This window comes from Apodemus sylvaticus, chromosome 9 (assembly GCF_947179515.1).
Source record: "Apodemus sylvaticus chromosome 9, mApoSyl1.1, whole genome shotgun sequence".
NCBI classification, from domain to species: domain Eukaryota; kingdom Metazoa; phylum Chordata; class Mammalia; order Rodentia; family Muridae; genus Apodemus; species Apodemus sylvaticus.
In genome coordinates this window covers 65714271-65741213 of record NC_067480.1, presented here as the reverse complement: position 1 = coordinate 65741213, position 26943 = coordinate 65714271, and the positions used below count along the sequence as shown (strand labels likewise).

The window sequence follows — 26943 nt, the reverse complement described above, 5'->3', positions numbered from 1 at the left end:
GACCATACCTTCTAATAGTGCCATTCCCCATGAGTCAAGCATTCAAATACAAGAGTCTTTAGGGGCCAAACCTATTTAAGCCACTATGTATGGTATCTTCAGCAAGAGGGATTCCTATCCATCCACCTATGAGGTGCAACAAACACCAATACTACACACAGACACACTCACACACACACACACACACACACACACACACACACACACACTATGTTAAGTGATTTACATAAAAACCCTTGGAAAAAACTACAATAGCTGAGGAAGCCCTGCTTACAAACATAAGCTGCCTGAGATCTTACTGTTAATAGTAGAAAACCAGAAAGTAACTATAAGCAGTCCCTGACCTCTGCTGGCCAGGCGTCCCATGTTCTGACTCTATGATCGTGCTTCAGTATCAAACAGTAGTCTACTTCCACTTTAGTATAGGAGTCAGCAAATCATGTGATGTACTCAATGTTCCACTATGAAATAGGCTTCGATAGATAATTTTCCCCAGCTGCATGCTAGTGTTCTGAATGTGGTAGGAGTTTTAAGTGCATGTTTGACTTGCAGCATTATCAGCTTGTGATAGAAACCCATCGTGATGGAATAAGTCTGGTGGGACAGGTTGACCCAAAATGATTCAGTAGATTCTGGTAAGCATGGAGCATGAGAGGGACACATGACTTGGTTAGACAATGGGAATAGAATGGGGGTGTGGTCAAGAAAAGCTGTCTAGAGGATATGCAAAATGTTATAATGATATGCAGAGGCAAAGGAAAGGTGGGAACATTCAAGGGTGAGTGTCAGGAGGCTGAAATTCAAGACAAAAGAGCCATGCAGGATTCTCACAGAGGTAACTTTCTAAGTATTCACAGGGTAGTTGAATCACAGCATGGCCAACTCATTCAGTCAAGAGCCTATATAGACATTGGTGGTGGGGAGACGGTAAGCCTATGAATATAATGTACAAGATACAAGGCAAAGTGTGATGGTGGGGCTGAAGACATCAGGGGAGCTCAAGCCAGGGGCAGCAGAAACGTTTGCAGGATGGTTTGTTGGGAGCAGCTTTCAGAATCCATGATTTCTGGAGTGTAGCATACAGATGATGACATTGATGGCTGGGAGATGTGGTGTTAGAATAGGTGGTGAGGTTCATGGGCATCAGTAGGAAATACTAGGACTTAAAGGCAAAGAGCCATTAGAGCTCCAAGACTCTAATTCTACCAATCACCCAGCTCTCCTGCCTGATGAGATGAATGCATTATAAAATGCTCTAATATCACTACCCAGAAACTCATTGTCTCACTAAATGTTGCTATTTTACTTGGCTCTTTATAAACACATTTCCAGAGTGCTACAATTGAAACCTGTGTTTTTTTCCCTAATAGTAGAGATTCAGCATCTCATATTTGTGATGTTTGAACAGAATGTTTAGTTGTCACTCCATCACCCCATAACCGGGTGCAATGAAAACATGTGAGACCAGTTCATCGCTTTGCCAGCAAAAGTTTGCTTAGGTTATTAAGGCTCAGATCTGTATGACCACAAGAAACGAGACCCATCCAGGTTTAAGGACACAGCTGAGTTGCCTAAGTAGAAGCTTGGAATTCTGAGATCAGTCACCAGAGACATCATCCCAGGCATGGTCAAAGTCTCAAGACAATTCTACCACTGTCTTACATGCTCTCTTTAGACACGTTCTGAGTATATAAAGCACAGATGACACCAATCAGAACAAAGTGACAGTGGCCAGAGCATATGCGAGCATGATAGCATTTTCCCTTGAATAACTGCCAGTGTAGAAGTCAGAACCTCTAAGCCCCACGGCCTGATCTCTTCTAGTATTCTTTTGTGTAAAAGGAAAAAAAAAGATCCTGTAAATAGCAGTATTACTTTTATATAATATCAAAATTAAAACATTATAGTTTTGCCTTCTTTCCAATAAGATAACATTGAGTTAAACTGAAAGACAGGTCTTGATCACTAGGAAAGGAATGTGTCAGGAGCTGCAGCTTATCTTTGACAACTGTACTATAGGTGTGTCTTCATTTAGTTTTAGTTTTAATATCAGTGCAACTTAATGACGTCTAGAAAAGAGATTGAGGTTCTACAGTATATATATATATATTTCCTACCACTTGCTTGGAAAGATCAGTCAATCTTGTCTCCATCATAGGAGGAGTTTACTTATTCATAGCTTTAAAACAAATCGTTTCAAGTTACAGCTAGAAAAGTTTTATGGCTGAACTACATAGGGTTGAAAAACATCGTGGCACAGTGGGAGGGTCAGGGTGTGGTGCTGACCTCTGTGGGAGGGTAAGGGTGTGGTGCTGACCACCCCTGGTCTCTCTCAATCTCACAAGCATCTCTTGCAAACATTAATCTTGCACTTCTGAGTTTCTGTGGCTTCGTAACAGCAGAGATGGCAGAAGTGCTGGCTTTGCTAGACACTAACTTCCTGATAAAGGGCCTTTGCTCTAAAAGCCAGATCTTCAAGTTGTGATTCCCATCACCAGCCATCAGAGAAATATGTTTCTGACCAACAGAACCTGTTAGAATGAACAAGAAGGGATACACCTTTTCTTTAGTGACTGACCACTCAGGAGGAATACCACATCTGCTAGAACTTAAGAACTTCTCAAGTGGTGAGGGAGGCTGTTTTTCACCAAAGGCCTCTAAGCATATTCTGATATTCCCAAAGGCCCTCTGTCCTTAGACAACACTTCTTGGAAACTTGGAAAGAAATCTCCCATTATTTGTTCTTTCAGGAAGTGATTAATGATATTTCCAAAATCAACAGTATCTCTCAACAGCAGAACATTGAAATTCCCAAAGTGGTGGTTACAGAGCCCCACAGTCTTGTTCATTAAGTTTATGTGTTAGTGGCTCTTTTGCTAGTGATTCTGGAAACCATGTAAATGCCTTCAAACTTTCAAGTACTTTAATTATAAGATGCTTTCTGGTATCTTTGAAGCATACCCAAGGCTCTGGCTCTATCTTCTGGGAGAGGGACTTACTGATGCAGTGACGTGTGAGCAGACAAAAGAAGAGGACAGGAGAACAGACTCCCAAGAGCTCAGCCTGCCCCTACTGCCCAGCTGCAGCAGGAACCTGGGTCCCACCTGGATGGAAGCTTCATTTCTCAATAATTGTAATACCTCTTCTGGAATTTGCATGACATCAAAAACCTGAGGCTTTTTTAAAGATTATTTTATTTTTACTTTATGTGTGTATGCATATGAACCATGTATGTTCAGTGCCCATGGAGACCAGAAGAGGGAGTTGGATGTTCTGGAACTGGAAATACAGACAATTGTGAGCTGCCATGTGGGTGCTGGGAATCAAATCCAAGTCCTCTGGAAGAGGAACCAGTGCTCTAAACTCCTGACTCAATGCTTACTCCAGCCCTGACTCAATGCTTACTAAAGACACATGAAAGATGTTCTCCAACAAAGTGATGTTTGCGTATCATTGCATTTAACTACTTAGAAACTTCTATTCTCATCCAAAAGTGAGAATGCTGCCTCTGGCAAACAGATTCCCTTGCATGGAATGAAGCAATCCAATAAAGAGATTCCCCAAGTGGCTGGGAGAGAGGTCAGGATTCTGACAAATGTCTGTGGTTAGTGAAGCTTCTTACGTGGGCTCCTAAAAAAGAGTCGTGGCTATTATCATGACTCCTAGATGCCAAGATGCTTCAAAAATACTATGCTCTGAATGCTTCTTGTTTGAATTGAGTGCTTGTGGAATTAATTTCTTCTACCAAAACTTCAACAGAGTCTCCAAAGGAATTGGATCCTGTTAGAAAAAAATTAATGGGGCAATTTGTCCAGCTAATGGCACTCTTCAATAGCTCCTCTGTTGGATGCTGGGGTATGCTTATGACACAGTGAAAGACTCACCCAACTTTGGGAAGGCTACTGCCTTCCTTTTGTCTTTTCAGGAGTGGTCTTGGAAGCTTAAGGGAGTCATTAACTCCTGGTCAGTGTTAAAGATAGGAAAGTCTGACCCCTGACCTCAAGTTAGACATCTTTGACAGCCATACAGCACCCTCCAGGATTGCCTGGGGTCTTTGTTGTAACTTTTTGTTTTGTTTTGTTTGTGTTTGTTTTTTTTAATATTTGACCTGGTTTTCTTCATTTTTATTCCATATATTCTTTATTTACATTTCAAATGATTTCCCCTTTTCAGGATCCCCCCTCCCGAAAGTCCCATAATCCTTCTTCCCTCCCCCTGTTCTCCAATCAAGCCCTTCCCACTTGCCTGTCCTGGTATTCCCCAACACTGCTGCACTGAGCCTTTCCAGGACCAGGGCCACTCCTTCATTCTTCTTGGCCATCATTTGATATGTGAATTGTTACTTGGGTATTCCGAGCTTCTGAGCTAATATCCATTTATCAGTGAGTACATACCGTGAGTGTTCTTTTGTGATTGGGTCACTTCACTCAGGATGACATTCTCCAGTTCCACCCACTTGCCTAAGAATTTCATGAATTCATTGTTTTTAATAGCTGAGTAGTATTCCATAGTGTAAATATACCACATTTTCTGTATCCATTCCTCCGTTGAGGGACATCTGGGTTCTTTCCAGCTTCTGGCTATTATAAATAGAGCTGCTATGAACATAGTGGAGCATGTATACTTATTACATGCTGGGTAACTCTCTGGGTATGTGCCCAGGAGTGGTATAGCAGGGTCTTCTGATAGTATCATGCCCAGTTTTCTGAGGAACTGCCAGACTGATTTCCAAAGTGGTTGTACCAGCTTGCAACCCCACCAGCAGTGGAGGAGTGTTCCTTTTTCTCCACATCCTCACCAGCACCTGTTTTCTCCTGAGATTTTGATCTTAAACATTCTGACTGGTGTGAGGTGAAATCTCAGGGTTGTTTTGACTTGCATTTTGTTCTAACTTTTTCAATGACATCATTTTTTTTCTGCCCAGTCCTTTTCCGTATAAGGGGATGTTTAGAGGAACATGTTCAACCACAGCCTGAGGTTGCTATCTCGTGGAAGGTTTGCTCACAAGTACAGCCCTTAGCTAGTGTCTGGAACTTGGATTTCAATGGCATTTGTACCATTCCCAGAACTGATAAGCATAGTGTGCTAGGCCTAAACCGTTTCCAAAGCAATGTGGTTTATGTCTGATACCCACTTTCCCTCTGGGAGCCTGAAATTGTCAAGGATTCCTGTATGATCCATTGTCACTGAAAACCCTGCACACTGTGATGCTAATGATGTTCCCTGGCAGGCAGAAAGCATTTCCTGTTTGTTGTCATGTCTCCTGTGACCCATTGGTGAGTTGGAGACTCTTGCATTCCTGATTTCTTCAGACTTCATTGGAGGCCTCGTCTCTCTGGTGAATTTGCTTGATAGTCCTCTATTGTAATGAACAACCTAAGAGCTCCTCTGTGCCAAGTGCTAGTGAACTCTCAAGCTCAGTGAACTCCTGACATGCCAATCCCCATCATCTCAGGACACTTGACCTGCATCACAACCTTCTCACCTCTCACTTCTCACTTCTCACCTCTTCTCTGCAGCTTCATTAATAGTATCGCTGCTCTCCTTCCAACACTCTAACCCTACACCCTCAGGTTCAAAAGCCTGCCCACCTGACTCAGTCTTTCCAAGTCCTTGTCTGCAATGGTCCCCAGCGTGACCTCTGAGATTCTCACCATCAGAGCTGTCATCTAAGTCATCATAGTTTCCATCTGGTTGACACAATCAGTCCCCTAATTGTTCTCTTCTCAGTCACACTGATAATACTGCCAAGTTAATTTTCCTAATGTAAACTTTGGAAAAAGTGAGTTTCTAGCTGAAAAAACAAAACAACTTCAATATTTTTCTCACGCTCTCTGAAGAATGTTAACCTTCCTTAGCGGGCATCCAAGGCCTCTGCTGGCTGCTTCAGCCACTCTGTCTGTCTCGCTCCTGCCTGCCAGGGTATCCTTCCTCTAGCCATATGGATTCTCAAACTGCTTAGCAAAGAGCCTTGCATTTCTCTTTTACACTTGCTATTTCTCCCTCTTCAAAAGATGCGTCTGTGCTAAAATTCTATCCCCCTTCCAATGCCAGTCTTCTTCAGATGAGCCTCATTTGTAGAACTTTCCCAGCCTGCCTTCCCAAGGCAGAATTAAAGGTTTATACTCTGTTCTTCCATAGTAAAAATAGACTTGGTGACTCTTATTCCCTTTTATGTGTGTCTGTGAACATAATGTCAAGGCCTTTTCTTTCTGTTCCTTCCAGAGGATGGGAGACTCGGCTAAACAGGAGTTAGATTAAATTCTTGGCAAGAGATTCCTGTGAGACAGAAAACTTTCATCTATAGTTTATAAGCTGTATGTCCCAGATCAGAGGTCTGCAAATGTCCTGGATCTTGTTCCCCCAACTTAATGGATGTGTGTTTGTTTTATTGACATGTTGTGCTTATCATAGAATGCACCTATGGATAACACATTTAAAGGCCCAGGTAAGACCAGATGTGAAAACTTGTAACAACTTCATCACATGCCCCAGTGAGTTGTTCTACACTAATGTGTGTGCACGTTTTCTGCAACATGTCTATCCACTCCCTGCCTTCTAGGTATTTGGTTTTTGTCCTATGTGACTTCTTGACCTCAAATCAAAAAACTTTTCTTACTGTACTAGAAGGAAAGGTAAGAAATATCAATTTCTTTTTTTTGTGCCCAGAGTGCAAAAGGTCATCTTTCTCAGAGAAAAGGTAAATTCTGTAGCACAGCAAATTCTCTGGTTCAGCTGCACCTCTGTAACCAGATGTTAAATAAATGAAACCTGAAGTTTGTTTTACAGTGTGTCTGTCTGTCTGTGTGTGTATGCACCTGTGTATCTGTGTGTGCTATATATGATGTGTGTGTGCATATATACACACAGAGGCCAGAGGAAGCTGTCGAGTGTTCCATTCTATCACTCTTTGCATTTTTCCCTGTAACATGTCTTTGCTTTGGACCTAGAGCTTAGCTGGTGGCCATTTAAGCTACAGTGAGCATCCCGTCTTTGCCTCTGGAAGGTGAACACAGACATTCCCAGCTGTTTCATGTGTGTGCTGAGAGGTCAGATGCAGGTTGGCATCCTTGTACAGCAAGCATTCTTACCCATAGAACCAGCCTCCTGACCTGTATTTTTTATGAAAGAATGCAGCTTATCTAGGCAGATTCTTAAGACATTGGTGGATTATTTTGTGTTTAAAGTGTATTCTCTGAAATGTGCTAACATTGGCAAAACCTGCAAATCTACTCAGATTGTGAGCAGGTTCAACATTGTTTCCTAGAGATGACATTCAGCCTGATAGTATAGAGCCTAGGTAGCAATGGCCGTCCCAAATGTGGAATTCTTTGTGCTCCTCCATTGTCACAACAAGACTACTGATCAAACTGAAGAGAGGGGTGTATATACACAGATCTATAAAAGAGACACTGAGAAGAACACAGACAGCTTCAGGGGAATGTAATCATATTGGCATCAAGGGTAAACCCAAGGCTCTGGGAGCAGCATATAGCAAATGAACATTCAAAAAAGTTTTGGATAAGTATTTCTATTTAAATTACTGAGGATCCATAATAAAATCACTGCTGTATAGCAGTCATTGGGTTAGAATCTGGAACACTCAACTGTGGTGTGACTACTTAACTATAAAACCTGTGTCTTTACAAATGTACTCTGTCTACTTCTGAAGCACAATTTATTACACAAATATTAATGGAACCCACTACACTGAAAGCCACTAGAAAGCTTCCACCATGACCGTGAATACAAGCCGAGTGTCGCTAGCCATCATGTGCATTGTGCCATGAACCCACAGGAGAGCTGGGCTGCAGCTCATACTCTGGCTCTGAGTCAGTTCCAGCCAGTCACCTGCCCAGGGTAAGGAAAGGACAATCTGAGGCTTAAAAATAACTGCACCTGCTTGTCTGAGGGGAATTTCATTTCAATGATGATGTCAGCAAATGGGACAGAAAAATTGCTTTAGCCTTCCCTAGGAGTGCCGGCAAAGTCTATGCCTACCCAGGCACTCTACACACAAGCCTTTGCACATGACTCTAGGCGAGGAGGAAGAAGGCTGATCATACTCCATAATGATCATGCTTGTGCACTGTGAAGTGCACATGGTCCTGAGAAGATGACCTAGAGCTTCTGCAGTTGTGATCTTGTTCTGAAAAGCAGTGCTCAGAAATCAGTGCTCACTATGTCTTGAAAATAGTCAGTAGAGATGTATTTGTTTTCCCCCAGTGAATTTAAATATGGCATAGAGTTACAGATTATTATTTCAGGTCATTAACATTTCTAGAAATGCCATGAAATACCTGGAAATGCAAAGGGTATTTTTCTAGCTCTCCAGGAAAGACATATGTGCTGTAACTTTGTATCACTTGTTCTGTTGATCTTAAATTAGATACAGGATAAAGAAAACATCTTAAAGGAGTTCTGACTCACCTAGGATGACTGAGGCCCCCTCCGACACCCCAATACCTGCCCTAACTGGGACACCCCTCCCTGGGGCCCAGAGAAAGCAGGAACTCCCCCAGCCAGAGACATACATTCCTTCTGATATGCAACTACACCCATGAGTGGATCCTTTGCTCCAGCCCTCCCCACCCAACCCACATGCACAGGTTCCAGCTCCTACCCCAATACCTAGCCTATCTGGAACACCCCCGGGGCCCTGAGGAAGCAGGAACTCCTCCCCACAAAAGCTGAAGAAACACATTTCTTCTGGCTTGAATCATTGCCTGGGACCAAATCCTATACTTCAGCCCTACCCCTTACCCCGCTCATAGCCAGAGACAGCTTGTTCCCAAGGAGTTCTGACACAGTCAGGCTCACAGATCAGACTCTCCAAACCCCATCCTATACCCAGAGACAGCCTGACCCAAGGAGGTCCAATATAACCAGGGGGACAGGCTCTAGTCAGAGAGCAAGGCCACTTAACACCAGAGATAACCAGATGACAAGAGGCAAATGCAACAACATAAGCAACAAAAACCAATGCTGCTTGGCAACATCAGAACCCAGCTCTCCCACTACAGCAAGCACTGGATACCCGAACACACCTGAAAAGCATGATTCAGATCTAAAATCCCATCACATAACGATGATAGAGGACTTTAAGAAGGTCACCAATAACTGCCTTAAAGAAATCCAGGAGAACACAGGTAAACAAGTAGAAGCCCTTAAGGAGGAAACACATAAATCTCTTAAAGAAATAGAGGAAAACACAATGAAACAGGTGAAGGAATTGAACAAAGCCATCCAGGATCTAAAACTGGAAATAAAAACAATAAAGAAATCACAAATGGGGACAAACCTGGAGAATCACAAATGGGGACAAACCTGGAGATGGAAAACCTAAGAAAGAGAGCAGGAGTCACAGATACAAGCATAACCAACAGAATACAAGAAATAGAAGAGAGAATCTCAGGTATAGAAGATGCCATAGAAGACATTAACACAACAGTCAAAGAATATACAAAAAGCAAAAAACTCCTAACTCAAATCATTCAAGAAATCTAGGATACAATGAAAAGAACAAACCTAAGAATAATAGGTATAGAAGGAAGCAAAGACTCCTAATTCAAAGAGCCAGTAAACATCTTCAACAAATTTATAGAAAACTTCCCTAACCTAAAGAAAGAAATGCTCGTAAACATACAAGAAGCCTACAGCATGCCAAATAGATTGGCCCAGAAAAGTAATTCCTCATGTCACATAATAATCAAAACTCCAAATGCACAGATCAAAGAAAGAATATTAAAAGAAGTAAGGTGAAAAGGTCAAGTAACATAAAAAGTCAGACCTATCAGAATTACACCAGACCTCTCAACAGAAACTCTAACATCTTGGCCTGAGGACATTCAGACACTAAGAGAACAAAGATGCCAGCCCTGGCTACTATACCCAACAAAAAATTCTCAATTACTATAGATGGAGAAACCAAAATATTCCATGACAAAACCAAATTTAAACAACATCTTTCCCCTGATCCAGAGGATAATAGAAGGAAAGCTCCAATACAAGGAAAGAAACTACACCCAGGAAAAAGCAAGAAATTAATCTTCTCACACAAACCCAAAAGAAGAGAGCCGCATATACATAATTCCACTTCTAACAAGAAAAAATAATAGGAAGCAACAATCATTGGTCCTTAATATCTCACAACATCAATAGAATTAGTTCCCCAATAGGAAGAAATAGGTTAACAGGATGGATATGTAAAGAAGACCCAGCATTCATATTCATAAAAGAAACATTATTAAACCTCAAAGCACATACTGAACCTCATGCAATAATAGTGGGAGAATTCAACACCCCACTCTCACCAAAGGACATATCATGGAAACAGAAACTAAATGGAAGCACAGTGAAACTAATAGAAGTTATGAATCAAATGGATTTAACAGATATCTACAGAACATTTCAACCTAAATCAAAAAATTACATACCTTCTCAGCACCTCACAGTATCTTCTCCAGAACTGACCATATAATCATACCCAAAACAAGACTCAGCTAATCCTGTGCATTCTATCATATCACCATGGACTAAGGTTGGTCTTCAATAACAAGAAAAACAACAGAAAGCCCACATACACATGGAAGCTGAACAACACCCTATTCAATGATAACTTGGTCAGGGAAGAAATAAAGAAATTAAAGTCTTTTTAGAATATAGCTAAGATAAAGACACATCATCCTGAAACTTATGAGACACAATGAAAGCAGTGCAAAGAGGAAAACTCATAGCTCTGGGTGCCTTCATAAAGAAACTGGAAAGATCATACACCAGCAGCTTGATAGCACATCTGAAATCTCTAGATCAAAAAGAAGCAAATACCCTCAAATGGACTAGAAACCAGAAAATATTCAAACTCAAGGCTGAAGTCAACCAAGTAGAAACGATGAGCATTATAAAAGAATCAACAAAACTAGGGGCAGGATCTTTGAGAAAATCAACAAGATAGATAAACCCTTAGCCAAACTAACTAGAGGTCACAGAGACAGGATCCAAATTAACAAAATAAGAAATTAACAGGGAGACATAACAACAGAAATTGAGGAAATTAAAAAACAAACAAACAAACAAAACAAAACAAAACAAAACAAAACAAACAAACAAAAAAAAAACGTCAGATCCTACTACAAAAGCCCAAACTGGAAAATCTAGATGAAATGCATAATTTTCTAGACAGATATCAGGTACCAAAGTTAAATCAGGATCATATTAACCATCTAAACAGTTTTATAACCTAAGGGAATAGAAGTATACATTAAAAGCCTTCCAACCACAAAAAGCCCAAGACCAGATGGTTTTAGTGCAGAATGCTATCAGACCTTCAAAGAAGATCTAATACCAATACTTCTCAAACTATTCCACAAAATAGGAACAGAAGGAACACTACCTAATTCTCTCTATGAAGCCACAGTTATGCTGATTCCAAAACCACACAAAGATCCAACAAAGAAAGAGAATTTCAGACCAAATTCATTTATGAATATCAATGCAAAAATGCTCAAAATTTTTTTTCAAACTCTATCCAAGAACACATCTAAATAGTCATTCACCATGATCAAATAGGCTTCATCCTAGGGATGCAGGGATGGTTCAATATACAGAAATCCATCAATGTAATCCATTATATAAACAAACTCAAAGGAAAAAAATCATTAGATGCTGAAAGAGCCTTTGACAAAATGCAACACCCTTTCATGTTAAAAGTCTTGGAAAGATCAGGAATTCAAGGCACATACCTAAACATAATAAAAACAATATACAGCAAACCAGTAGCAATCCCACTAAAATCAGGGACTAGACAAGGCTGCCCACTCTCTCCCTATTTATTCAATATAGTACTCAAAGTTCTAGCCAGAGCAATTAGATAACAAAAGGAGGTCAGCGAGATACAAATTGGAAAGGAAGAAGTCAAAATATCACTATTTGCAGATGATATGATAGCATATATAAGTGACCCCAAAAATTCTACCAGACAACTCCTACAGCTGATAAACAACTTCAGCATAGTGACTGGATATGAAATTAACTAAAATATATCACTATCCTTCCTCTACTCAAAGGATAAATGGACTGAGAAAGAAATTAGGGAAACAGCACCCTTCACCATAGTCACAAACAGTATAAAATATTTTGGTGTGACTCTAACCAAGCAAGTGAAAGATCTGTATGACCAGAACTTCAGGTCTGTGAAGAAGACCTCAGAAGATGGAAAGATCTCTCATGCTCATGGACTGGCAAGATTAACAAGTACAACTGGCCATCTTACCAAAAGCAATCTACAAATTGAATGAAATCTCCATTAAGACTCATTTCTTCACAGAAATAGAAAGAGCAATTCTCAAATTCATCTGTTGAGAGCTTTTCAAACCCCTTCTAGGAATTTGGCATTTGTCACTAGACTCGGACAAGGAAGTAGGCTCAGATAAGAATATTAGGAACAAAGACCATGGGGCTTTGTTTGCTACATTGCCGAATTTCTACCTTATATGCTCTGCTTGCTTACTATTTTACTTAATGACTATCTTGTGTGATCTCTTTGTTTACTACTAGCTTGATTACTCGGTCTTTGATCTAAGAACTGGCCGTGGTTTGGGGATTATACCTAGAAGGATATAAAAGCAGGCTGGAGAGAACTAAAGCTGCTTCAGCTTCAGCACTGGCTGGAGTAATGTTATAATGTTGTTTAATTGTTTTTCTTTTTCAATCCTCACTCCCTTCCCTGAAACCCTGTTGACTGACTGAGCTGGCTTGGTCATTCACTGGAATAACAACAACAACAACAACAACAACAACAACAACAAAAAACCAGGAGAGTGAAAACCACTCTCAACAATAAAAGAATTTCTGGTGGTAATCACCATCCCTGACCTCAAGCTTTACTATAGAGCAATAGTGTTAAAAACTGCATGGTATTGGTACAGAGACAGGCAGATAGATCAATGGAATAGAATTGAAGACCTAGAAATGAACCCACACTCCTATGGTCACTTGATATTTAACAAAGAAGTTCAAACCATCCAGTGGAAAAAAGACAGCATTTTCAACAAATGGTGCTCATTCGACTAGCAGTCAACATGTAGAAGAATGCAAATTTATCCATTCTTATCTTCCTGTACAAAGCTCAAGTCCAAGTGGATCAAGGACCTCCACTTAAAACCAGATACACTGAATCTAATAGAAGAGAAAGTAGGGAGAAGTCTCTAACTCATGGGCACAAAGGAAAAGTTCCTGAATAGAACACCAATGGCTTATTCTCTAAGATCAAGAATTGACAAATGGGACATCATAAAATTGCAAAGTTTCTGAAAGACAAAGGACACTGTCAATAGGATAAAACAGCAACCAACAGACTGGGCTAAAATCTTTACCAATCCTACATCTGATAGAGAACTATTATGCAAAATATACAAAGAACTCAAAAAGTTAGACTCCAGACAACCAAATAACCCTATTTAAAATGGGATACAGAGCTAAACAAAGAATTCTCAACTGAGGAATCTCAAATGGCTGAGAAGCACCTAAAAATGTTTAACATCCTTAGTCATCAGGGAAATACAAATCAAAATGACCAAGAGATTCCACTTCATACCAATCAGAATGGCTAAGATCAAAAACTCAGGTGAGAGCAGATGGTGGTGAAGATGTGGAGACAGAGGAACACTCCTCCACTGCTGGTGGGATTCCAAGCTGGAACAGGGACCCCAGTGGAATTGCTATGGGAAAGACTGAAGGAGTTGAAGGGGATTACAACTCCACAAGAAGAACAAGAAGATCAACCAACCAAACCACCCAGAGCTCCCAGGGCCTAAACCACCAATCAAAGAGTATACATGGAGGGATCCATGGCTCCAGCTACATATGTAGCAAAGAATAACCTTATCTGGTACAGGTTTGTAGAACATAAGAGGAAGCCTTGTAAGGTTGAACTGAAGGCTTGAAGCCCTGGAGACCTTGAAGGGACTGTAGGATCTTCTCCAGGCCCCTGTCAAGTAGCCAAAGCCCTGCCCTCCCCCATAGAGATAGACACATAAGTGTAACATCCCAAGCCCTTCCACATATAGATAAGGCATCCCTAACATCTCAAACCAAGACAATAGGAAAAGAGATGCGACCTGTGGTCACATAGGCTCAAGACAGAGTTCTCAATGCGAATGAGGTACGTAGAGGCCCAGAAGGCCTAGCCAATAAACTTTCCTTCCTAGACATTCCTCCCTGCAAAGGTATATAATATCAGGCCCACCCTGAGAAGTGGGTATGGTTTTATGCATTCATTTTCAGCTATGAGAGTAATAAATTGTTGTGGTGGGATAAGCACAGTCAAATTCCCTGCTTTCTGCCTCCCCGGGTGGCTGCGCCCAGCAGTGGAGCAGATGTGGGCCCAGCAACCCTACAATCTGGCATCAATGGGAGGAGAGGCCCTTCGTCTTGTGGAGGCTTGCGATCCCATTGTGAGGAGATGCTAGAGCAGTGTGAGGCAGGAGTGGCAAAGTGGAGGGGGGCTGAAGTGGGGGGGGTTGTGGATGGGAAACCAGGAAAGGGGATATCATTTGAAATCTAAATCAATAAAATAACTAATAAAAAATAAAATAAAATAAAAACATATTACTAACTCAATTAGTGGTAAGTTGAGAAGAGATAGGGTTTTTTGTTCTTTTGGGTTTTTTTTTTCTTTTTTTTCCGTTTTTCATTTTTATTCTGTAGCTCTAGAGATCTCTATAATTCCGGTTAGGTGTCAAGATAAATGTTAAACATGCTGTTTGGTGATACTATAGGGGTGAAAGGTTACTAATGTCAATACTAGGAAGTAAAGTAGCACTGAAAGGACGTATATATTGAAGGTAACAGGTAAAGCTGCAAACAGAAAAGGTTAGGAATACAGGAGGCAGACTGTTTCTTTGGTTGTTTTGGGGGTTTTATTTGTTTTGGGTTTTTTTTTTTCTTATATTAAGGTAAATTTTGAAGAAGGAGTCCTTGTGATGTCTAATCTTATCAACTGTGTTCTGACAGCAACCAAGAGACACATCCCTAGGCATCTTTCCTAAAAGGATTAACTAAGGGAAGAGACCTCCCTCAGAGAGGGCAGCCTAGATCTAAGATGTCTGAGGGAAAAGCAGAAAGATTGCTGCTTTATGCCTGCCCACCACCATCTGCTTCTGGCCAATGCATCTACCCTGTTGCTGCCTTTGCTGCCATACTTACTGATAATAGAAGTGGGCTGATTTGGCTTCCCACTGTGGATCATAGCTTTCCAGTAAACCTCTTAGCCTTCAGCATCAGAATGGAACTGATAAAGCATTTGGCTTTAGAGACTAAAGAACTACTGGACTTCCAGCTTTTCCAGAGAGTGTCCATAAGAATGCATTATTGAGCTATGTGCATATAGTGTAAAAACCAATCTAATAAGGTCCCTTTGTTGATACAGATTCATTCTAGTGGGTCTATTACTCTAGATAACAGTGAGTACCACAATCCCCTTCTAGATAATCAAGAGTTGCCAATAGCTTTAAGGTCCCCTCAGTGGATCTATGCAAGCTCTTTGCTACTGCTTGCTTTTTTTCTCTCTCACCTACTGTGCCTCAGTGAGTTTATTGGGAAACAGAGGATAATGGGAAGAGGCACCCATTTACATGCTCCCATGGGTCATGACCGCTTGAACTCCTCCTACGCATCCCTATCCTAGGAAGTGCTAGAGTCTTTGAGAAAAAGAAAAATCCTTGGGTATTCCAAGCTTCTGAGCTAATATCTACTTATCAGTGAGTGCATACCATGTGTGTTCTTTTGTGATTGGGTTACCTCACTCAGGATGATATTTGCCTAAGAATTTCATGAATTCTCAGATCAAATGAAATTCAAGGGAAAAAAACCCACAAAGTATGGATACTCTGGTCCTTCTTAGAAGGGGGAACAAAATACCCACAGGAGGAGATACAGAGACAAAGTGTGTAGTGGAATCTGAGAGAAAGACCATCCAGAGACTGCCCCACCTAGGAATGCATTCCATATACAGTTACAAAACCCAGACACTATTGTGGATGACAACAAGTGCTTGCTGACTGGAACCAGACATAGCTGTCACCTGGGAGGCTCTGATAGTGCATGACAAATACAGAGGGGGACACTCTCAGCCAGGCATTGAACTGAGCATAGGATCCCCAATGGAGGAGCTAGAGAAAGGACCCAAGGAGCGTAAGGGGTTTGTAGCCCCATAGGAGGAACAATGATATGAGCCACCCAGTACCCCCAGAGCTCCCAGGGACTAAACCATCTACCAAAAAGTACACATGGAGTTACCCATGGCTCCAGACACACAGGCAGCAGAGGATGGCCTTGTTGGACATCAAAGAGAGAAGAGGCGCTTGGTCCTAGGAAGGCTCCGTGCAGCAGTGTAGGGGAATACCAGGACAGGGAAGCAGGAGTGGGTTGATTGGGGAACAGGAGGAGGGGAGATGGATTAAGGGATTTTCAGGGGGGGGGGGGGGACCAGGAAAGGGGACAACATTTGAAATGTAAATAAAGAATATATCTAATTAAAAAAAAAAAGAAAAGAAAAATCCTCAAAATCCCCTTTAACTAGTCAGTATAGTATCCAGAATTAAGTCAGTACAAACAGAAAAGACAATGGGGTATTTCAAGCAGTAATGGTTCAGTGCCTGGAACTATTTGTTTATAAGGGTGTTGGGAGACTAAGTAAGAGGAGAATGTGTGAAAGACAAAGATTGCAGAGCTGATGCTCGTAGGCTCCTCCCATCAGCCTGATCTTGTCACTGAGAAGCTCTGGGTGCTTCCACTGTTGGGACCGGAATTGTCAAAATTGTCCCATCTGGGTTTGTCCCTAATCCACTAGTAGATCCCTCTGCTGTCTAGGCTGCTGGAGTCTGCACGGTGCTGTGTGCCTGATGGCTACAGCTGAATTGGGAAGTAGAAATGTTTCTGTTTCCTTTCAACCTTCCAATGGCAGACGCTAGCAGAAACCACTGGCACTCCTGACAGATGTGATTTATAGACTTCTAGTCCTGAGCAGATCATGAGCTTATGTGTTAAGCTGGAAAATGACAGATTGATAACTTGTTGAGAGAGCTTGCCCTAAAAAAAGCTCCCAAAACTGCTTTCTAGGTCATAGCTTGGCTTGAAGTTGGGGTAACTGGCAGGGGATTAGGGACCTCTGCATGGGAACTGAGAGAAAGAAGTATTATGCTTCATTTATAGTACAGATGTGATGATCCTACACAATATAAAGTATAAGGGGTATGTTAGTAACTAAATTTGTCTGATCTTTACAAATAAAATGCTTTGAAATTTGATTGATAAATCATCCAGCTCTGGCTCTGTATACTTGCTACAATAGTACCAATTGATTAAACATCTGTTTGTACACAGGAAGTAGAAAATTTAAAAACTTTAAAAAATAACAAATCAAAACTTCACTGATGTTGAAGCCCAGTCACATTACAAAGGCCCTTCCTTTCTAACAAATAAGCACACGTGGAGATTTCTTGTGCCAGTGGGAAGGTGGACTCTGTACAGACGTGTCCATCAGGTTTCTGGCATGCAGTCTTTGTCAGCTGTGCTGTGCATGCCTGTAACCCCAGCTCTGAGGCTCTGTGTTCGTTCTTATTTCAGGACTGTGTATTAGCAGCCATATTCCCACCTTTTGCAAACAAAGGCATTCTCTCCCCCACTTCATCTCCTTCACTTCCCAGGTGGGCAGGAAGGCTGCGCTCCAGTTCCTGTCGATGTGTGCTTGGGATGGTGCATCTTCTTGGGATATGAGCAAAGTCAGTGGGTCGGCGCCCTTCTCTGTCTGCCTGCCACTTGCTCGTGGCTGAAGAGAAATGCACGGGTGGGTAACTCTGCAGCAGCTCACTGGAGAGCATGAGACAAGGCTCTCACTGCCAGGGCGGCAGGGAAGCTGAGGATCATGCTCACGCCTGGGGCTCAGACCACACCTTACATTTTGAACCACCTTTCATGGGTTTGAATAATATAAGCCTAATTTGTTTAAGACTATTTGTGTTTTAATTGTCTGTAGCCAAGTATTAATTCTTTTTTCTTTTATTTTTGGGATTGTATTTTAATTTCTACAGCTCTTCATTCACTTTCCTTTCTCCAAACCCACTCATGTACCCCCTTCCATTCTCCTCCAAATTCGAGGCCCTTTTTTTTTCATCAATTGTGATTGCATAAATATATGTATTTGTATATACCTATACATTCCTAAATACAACCTGTTGAAACCATATAATGTTACTCGTATGTGTATTTAGCACTGGACAACCGATTGGTGTGTTGCTCCCTGGGGAGGGTCACACCAGCTTTGCCCGGTTGTCTGTGATCCTCAGCATAGGGCCAGCCTACGCTGAGTGAATCCAGTACACTTTTCCCTGCCCAGTTTAGCAAGTTTATTGTTGTCATCTTTGTTCAGATCACATTAGGGTAGCTAGGCTGGTGAGACTTTATGGGTATAGCTTCTCATGTCAAACGGAGACACAATCTCAGAGCAAAGTTTCTTGATTCTCTGGCTCTTACAATTTTTCCGTCCCTGTTAGGAGCCATAATGGGACAAGTTAATATACTACCAGGTCATCATCCTGAAATGGCCTGCTTTGGATTATTATATAATCTGTGACTGGTGAGCCCTTATTAAGCAAGGTTGTAAGAGATTCGCTTCAGGAAAGATCCCTGTTCTTTATATGCTTTTCCTGTAATTATTAAACATATATAACAATCAATAAGTAATAGCACACCCCTTTGGAGCAGATTTCTGCAGATCCACGAAGATGTTACATCTTACACTGATGCTATGTAGACAAATAGGTGACTTAAATTTTAATGATGATCCTATAAGAATTCCTAAAATTATATCTATGATTATTAAGCTTTTTTTATAGTGGGACTGCTATTAGGTCCTTTTCTGATAGGCAAAACTGCAATGAGAACTCTGCCAATCTCTCAAGTGTCACTAGTTAATTGCTCTTTGATGGTAACCAGACTTTCTCCTACTCAGAGCACATTCCAAGAGGTTGTAAAACAATTAACCAAAGGTCATAAAAAGGGAACTAATGATTATAGGTGCTATGATAGAAGATAAAATATTGACTGGACTTATCTTTACAAAACTTCGCTAAAAACTTAGTTATGGTTTTTAAACCTTCACTGAACCTGTGGCGCTGAGACAGGTGATGGACGTTTAGCTAGATAATTACTCCTAGTGGATATGCATGTAAGCATTCTCTGTGGTAAACTTCTATTTCAATTTATGATTTGAGCTTTTGTGAGAATTTATGATGAACTTCGTAACATGTGATCATGTATTCTGAAAGATGTATAAGTACCGAGGACAAAAAGATGAGAAAGAGAGAATTTTTTTCCTTTTTCCCACTTAGACTAGAATTTTTTGCCTTTCCTCATTTAGACTAGCATTAAACCTTTCCCCACTTAGAATTTATCCCTTTCTCCACTTAGGATCTTTCAGCTTTTCCCCTCAGATAGTTTTCATAGGAAACTTTTTACAACTTAGTAATAAACTTTAGAACCACTTCTCTAATGTCCCATTTTCTTCCTGCGACTTCCCCCTAGCAGGCTGAAAGTTAGAGCAGAATAGCTCCTGCTGAGATAGTACAAAGGTTTAATCTTTTGTGGTTTGAGGAAGATGTGCTAAGTGCCAGAAACAGCAGTCTCTGGCCTCAGAGGATCACAGAAGGCAGGTCAGCTACAGTAGCATAGTAACTTAGACTTATTATACAGCAACCCTAAATATCTCTTATCCCCTGCTAATGCTCTTCCTCCCCATCCCCCTTCCAGAAGAACAGATAAGAAAGAAGAATCCCTAGCTGGGGCTGGCCCCAGGCACATCCCTCTTCTGAAAAGCTCAATGAGTCTTAAGTCTGGAAGTGTTTCATAGATGTATCTGAGTGCACATGCACCGACCTGACCTGGAAGTGACTGTGTTGTGAGTCCACGTGTTTGGTTCAGGAGATGAAGAGCCCCATGAAAGCTAAGCCTGCATCACCCACAGAAGTGCCGCAAGGTGACCAGAGCAACCTATTGGAGCACAGTCGTGCGTCCTTGAACTTGTGGGACATCTGAGAAGCCAGAGCAGGAAACAGGGCTCCAGGCCACAGAGAAGTTGTTGGAGTTGAGAGATTTGGAGATGAAATATGCCCTGAAGTGCCTAATCACTGGGCTTGGGGTGGACTGAGAAGCTGCTAGGCCCTGCTACAGTCTGGTGCTGGCACAGCTGTTACAGTCTTGTGAAGACATCCTGTTGTGTGACATCCTGAGTCAGATACAAGAAAACTACAGTCTTTGCAAGCAGTGAACAAGGCAATGATGACCTGCAAAACCTGTTGCAAACCTGTTTGGAGTGCTAGCCCTCTTTCAGTCAGGTGGCCTAGCGAAGGACGAAGAGGCCCTGGTGAAGTCCATGAGATTGCTGAAGATCCTGTCCCATCACCACAACCACTTACAGGGCAGCCAATAAAGGCTCCAGTGGACATCCTTCCCGAGGTCTCAGAGTCTGTGTTCCAGGAGATCCTGCCAAGGGTCCTCAAGGGTGACATGAAAGTGAGCCTCAGTTCTCCCAAGGACGCGGAGCTCTTCCTCTTGGCTCAGCAGAGGGCGCCAACAAAGCTCGAGTCACTGATTGACCTATTCTCAGAAGACAATATTCCCAGTCTGGTGAGCTTACTGAAGGTGGCCACCAACTCCTTAAAGAAGGAGCATAACTTCCTGATGTGGCTCTGGACCTGCTCTGCCTGGCACTTAAGAAGAACAAATTTGAACTGTTCTGGAAGGCAGTTTTAGAGAAGGGGCTGCTGTAGAATCCATCCTGGACATCCATCTTCATGTGTTTCCTCCTACTGGGTGCTTCTCTGCTGCTTCTGTCAGAAGAGCACTTGCAGTTGGTGATGCAAGGAGACTTGATCCACCTTTTGGGGGAAAACATAGTTGTTTCTAAACCCTTGAACCTATTCAAGTTCATCCCAGAGATAAGTACATCTGTGGGTACCTTCCTAGAGGGGTGCCAGGATGACCCTAAGCAGCAGTTTATTTTGATGGTGGCCTTTACAACCACCACCAATCAAGGTCTCCCTGTCATGCCTACCTTCTGGCGTATCATGCAGTTTTTAAATACTGAAGCCCCGTGGGGCTATGTGGCCTGGTTGCGGGACATGTTCCTGCAGCCTGACCTGGACTCCTTGGTTGGCTTCAGCACTGCCAACCACCTCCGGAAGTGGATCATCCACCGCCTGGTCGGCCTTGTGGATCGTCTGCACCTGGAGAAGGATGATGCTGTGGTTGAGCAAATGGCCCGGTTTTGCTTGTTCCATGCCATGGCGGCCCAGTGAAAGTCCGTAGACATAATATTTTACAGACAGAGGTGTAAAAAAAAATGTCTCCTGGGAATAATGGACCTCCCTGTATATTTAGAAGCAGATAAATCTCACTTGGCAATTTCTTAAACTCTCCTATTTCCTTATAGCTGAGACATGGCCTAACCAAGCAAATATTGATATGTTAAAATCCATTATATAACAAAAAATTCTACTTTGCTTTGCTCCAACCATTTATGTTATTATGGTAAAAAAGGTATTACAGAAATTCCAGTCACAGGTTCTAGTCTACTACCTTTCAGGGCAAATAGTTTCCAAACAATAGCCCAGACTAAGGATATTTACCTCTGAAAAATCTTATGAGGTCCCTGCCAGAAAGATGAGTATTTGAGCAAGGTAGAATTTACATTTGAGTTGGTCCCTAGCTACCTCCCCCCACAAGTTAATCTAGTTCTGCCTGTTGACTCGTGATTTTGCTTGCAGACAGGCTATCTCAGGCCCACCTGAATAGCAAGGGAAGCTTTATAAGGAATTGGCCTTTTGTGTTACAGGCCTCATGCAGAGAGCCCTTAAGGAAAACAACTTTTCTTAGCTTAACCAGGTGTGATTCAGGGGTTCAGGATACAGTTTACATTTACTAACTCAGAGAGACTAAATTGAGTCACACACACACACACACACACACACACACACACACACACAGAGAGAGAGAGAGAGAGAATGTCAGAGAAGCAGACAGAGAGACAGTAGATACTTTTGATTTACAGAGAGGCAATAGATTCTCTCTACTCAGAGAAAAAGACTCAGAAGAAGAATGAGTTAGTTAATTCATCAAGCTACAGCCAGTTAGCTTTACCAGGCTGGAGGCTAGAGACTGCTAGCTGATCGCCCAGGGCCTACTATGGCCCCAAGCATGGAACAGAGAAGAATGCAACCGGCAGACTAGGCAAAAGGACTCTTAAAAGACAGCTTCTCAAGTTCTACAATGTCGCCATTTTCACCAGGAGGCTAGGCACGAGAAAGCCAGGAGACTAGGCACGAAAACCATCCTTCTAAAGCTCCTGAGCCGGCGTGACATCGAGAAGAGATGAAGAAGCAGTTTAGCCACATGGGCCCTGGACTTTGGGTAAACACCCTGTATTGCCCGAGAAAGCCTAGCTAGCCTTTTACAAATGTATCTGATGCTTAATTTGAGATGTTAACTTGACTGGACTTTGAGAGATACCCAAGAAATACACTCAGATTTTAAACCACTTCTGTGGTCATGTCAGTTTGTCATGTTTCTGACGTACCTGTGTCTTCCTGGACCAAGGAACCCTGGTTCCCCCGAGGCAGACCCCCACGCAGTCGGTAACAGTTCCATGCCTTCTTTATGACAAAGAAGGCTGCTCCCCCGATCCCAGAGACAAAGCAGTATTCTCCCTCCGTTTGGACAAACCCAACCATGGGGTCATCATCAGTGCCTTCTACAGCCTACTGCAGACCCTCAGTGTGAAGTTCAGGCAGACACTAGACCTGGCTGAAAACGAGAAGCCCTGGACTTAACTGCCTGGTGCAGTCAGCAGACATGCTGTTGAACCATAACTGCAACATAGCAACGCAGCAGCATCAGGCCTGGGACCAGATGATAAATACTCTGAAGGAACTAGAGGCCTGCTCCTCAGAGACCAGGGTCTTCCAGCACCTGCTGCTTCTGGTCCCCTGCAGAAAGCTGCGAGGTCCTAGGAGACATTCAGACTTGCATCAAGAAAAGCATGGAGCAGAATCCCCACCGATCACGCTCTAGAGCCAAAGCTTCCCAGGAGCCCGTGTGGGTAGAGGTGACGGTGGAGATCTTGCTGACCTTGCTGGCTCAACCTGGTGCAGCAACTTGATGCGCCAGGTGGTCTGGAGTGTAGTTGGTCATATCTGTGCCCACCTTACTCCACGTAGTCTGCAGCTGATCCTGGCTGTGCTCAACCCCGAGACAAATGAGGATGAGGATGACAACGTGCTGGTTACTGATGACACTGAGGAGCAGCTGAAGTGCAGAGGGGATGAAGATTCAGATAGTGAGGACAATAAGAACTCAGAGAGAGACGTGGATAGTGAGGATGGGGAAGAACGTGAAGAGGAGGACCGTGATAAGGACCCAGGCTTCCGTCAAGCTGCAGAAGAAGAAGTTCCGACGAGACTTCCAGATCGGGGCACTAGACCTGTTAGAGGTGCTGGTGACCCAGCAGCCTGAGCACCCCCTGATCCTGGAACTCCTTGAGCCCCTGCTAAGTGTCATCCAGCACAGCATGCATGCACAGCAGAGGGTCCACCAAGCGGGAGCAGGACCTCCTAAACAAGACCACCCACATCGCCATGCACCATCTGTGTTATGCCCATGATTACTGTCACGCAGTGGAGCCCTCTGCACAGGCTCTGCATGCCCATGTGGAGAGACTTGTGCAGTAGGCTGGCCATCAGGCTGATTCCTCTGTCACCCTTTACTACTTCAATGCCCCTCTGTACCTGCTGTGAATCCTCCAGGGCAACACCACTAAGAGGCACCAAGATGGTCAGAAGTTACAGGGAGCTGACACCAACCCTCAGCCCAAGGACTCAGAGGACCAGACTGCTAGTTGGTTAGACTTGAACTTTGTGACCTGGGTGTATTCGGCATTATTGAAATCTCTTCTGACCAAGCATAACAGCCCACTCACAGTCCCCATGTTCCTCAGCCTCTTCTCCTGATAGCCGGTGATCTGTAAGAACCTGCTTCCCATCCTGTCCCAGCACACGGCTGGCCCATCTCGGTCCTGCCATCAGGCCCAAGCATGCCTACTGCTCCAGAAGACCCTGTCTGCACAGGAGCTGAGAGTATATTTTGAAGATCCTGAGTGGGAGCAACTGATTACCCAACTCTTGGGAAAGGCTGCCAAGACCCTACAGACTCTTGGGGAGGGACAGAGCAAGAGGGAGCACCAGAGGGAGTAATCCATCTTGGAGCTGCTGAACACTCTCTTCAGGACAGTCAATCACGAGAAGCTGTCTGTGGACTTCACTGCTCTCTTGGGCATACTTCACAGCAAGCAACAGAGGCTGCAGCAAAGCCTGCAGCAGGGGAATCACTCGTCTGACTCCAATCGCCTCTATGATCTCTACTGGCAGGTCACGAGGATGCTAGGAGTCCAGCGTCCAGAGTCAGGAAAGAAGAATGCCAAGGATATTCCTAGCTATACCCAGAGCCACATTAACACAAAGCAGAAGAAAAAGGGATTCTTGCCAGAGACCAAGAAGAGAAACAAACTTAAATCTCAGGGCCTCACACCAGGAAAGAATGCTACATCACAGCAGGATGTAGTGACAGAGGCTTCCATGCCTGCTGCCACTGGTGAAGACCAGCCCCCCAGCACAGGCACGGAGAACAGGAAGGGGCAAAGGCCAGCACCCCATCCCAGATGAATGGGATAACTATGGCCAAGAGTCCAGCTCCCAATAACCCCACCCTAAACCCCAGCACCCCTGCCAAGACCCCAAAACTGCAGAAGAAAAAATAGAAGCTGTCACAGGTGAATGGAGCCACTCCTGTGTCCCCCATAGGGCCTGAAAGCAAAAGAGCATCCCCAGAAGGCTCTCCGCACAAAGGAGGTCATAAGAAATCCCCCCAGTGTGGGCTGCCAAAGAGAAGAGCATGGCTGTCTCTGGTGAGCAGGAGCCCCAGCCTGTTACAGAGAGCCGTCAAGAGAAGGAGAGCGGTCAGGAGGAGAGCGCGGACGCCTTGAGTGTGCATGGTCTGTTTCCCTGCCATCAGCGGCCCTAGGGACTCCTATTTTTTCAATATTTAATAAACAAGCTGTGATATATGAAAAAAATAGATGTATCTTTTGGGACTGGGCTCCACAATTCTGCATATTGATTTGGGCTTTTATAGTGGTCTTTGTCCAAACATTAATTCTTGACAAAATATCTAAGATAATGATAGATGTGTTTCTGTCAAGTTCACTCTGCTAGCCAGTACTGGTGTGTGGTATGTGTGTGTGTGTGTGTGTGTGTGTGTGTGTATGTGTGTGTGTGCACTTGTGCTCAGGCCCTCAAATCTAGGGCCTTGCATTTGCTTATTTGCATTCTACTCTGGCCCTCCCACTATTCTTAAATCAGTGAATAAGCCCTTGTTGTGCAACTGCTTCATTGCCAGGTTTCCATGGGGAACATAGATGAAGTGGATCCAGATGCAGACAACCCTATGTACTTCAGAGGGCTAATGATTTGGACTAACTGTAGAGACCAGAAATCACAGGACACATTAATAGAAAACAAGTGGATGTCTTTTTTTTACCAAATATATGAGATTGATCTCAAATACCGTAGATCTGACATGAAAAGGGAAAACCCTGAGAAAGAATTGAGCAGACTTAGAAATGCCAAACAATATTATTCTGCTAGGTTATCTTTATTTTTGATTGAATGTTTGTGTCCTAAATGTTGCTGGTGACAGTTTCTAATATTAATAGATGAGAGAAAGTTGTGTTTAATTATTATCTTTGAATTCTCTAAAATGATATAGTGCAGTATTTTCGTCATGGTATGGAAAGGGGCATTGTTGTGTGGGAACTAGCTGAAGAGACCGCAGCCACATCTAGCAGGTAAATGTATCCTGAAGTCTTAGTTTTAGTCAGGTTAGCTTGTTTTTTTACTTTGCCCACACTATAGCTGGGATTCAAACTATTCTGACACACTCCTCAATGCTGGTTAGGATGAGGGCAAAAAGGAGGAAAGCCTTGTGTAGAGTAAAGACCAGATGCTTTACAATTGTGCCACCACATCCTTCTCAGACTGACTCCAATAAACCCTTCCATAAGTTGTTTCTCTCACAAATCTTTGATCTGCAATCTTCCCTCCTTCAAGATATGCTAGGGCAATAGTGGAACAAAGCTTGTGGGAGTAACCAATCAATAACTGATATGACTTCAGAGCCACTCCACAAAATGAAATCCATACCCAATGCTGCTTGCTTGGCCAAGAACTAGAAGCAAGATAAGCCAGAGAGGCCTGGGGGGGAATGTATTTCTACTGTTCTGCTACTAGAACGTAGACATACAATGACACTGATTATACTCATAGAGCAGTGCCTTGCCCAGCCACCATCAGAGCAGGGTTCTCCTGCAGCAGACGGGACAAACACAGAGACCCACATCCAGACATTACACAGCGAGTGAGAGACCTTGGAACACTCAGTCCTAAATGGAATGTCTTGATCAAGTTTCTCCCTTTAGGGCTTAGAAAACCCCGTGGAAGAGAAGGAAAGAATATAGCAGAAATCAAGGCCTTCTAGATACAGCAGGACTGGAGCACATGGGAACTTCATCTGATTCTTTAATGCACATATCCATAGCTATAAACCCTTAGAAATGCTTCAGTTGTGGCTTAACGATGCTGTAAATTCTGTTTCCATTTTCATTTGATCCTAGGGAGCCTTAAAATGTTTTCTCTGATTTCTTCAATGACCAAGGTTTATATGCTTTCTGGTTTTTTGTTTGTTTGTTTGTTTGTATTGATTTCCATATTATTGTCCTACAAACTGGTGATATAAAGTCGGTTTTGATTTTTTTTGTCTTTGCTAAGGCTTGGTTAATTT

General features: G+C 42.8%; 1 pseudogene; it reads left to right on the top strand.

Moving 5' to 3' along the window:
• Positions 1-14375: 14375 nt before the first annotated feature.
• LOC127691914 (myb-binding protein 1A-like) lies at positions 14376-25090 on the top strand (annotated as a pseudogene).
• Positions 25091-26943: the final 1853 nt, after the last annotated feature.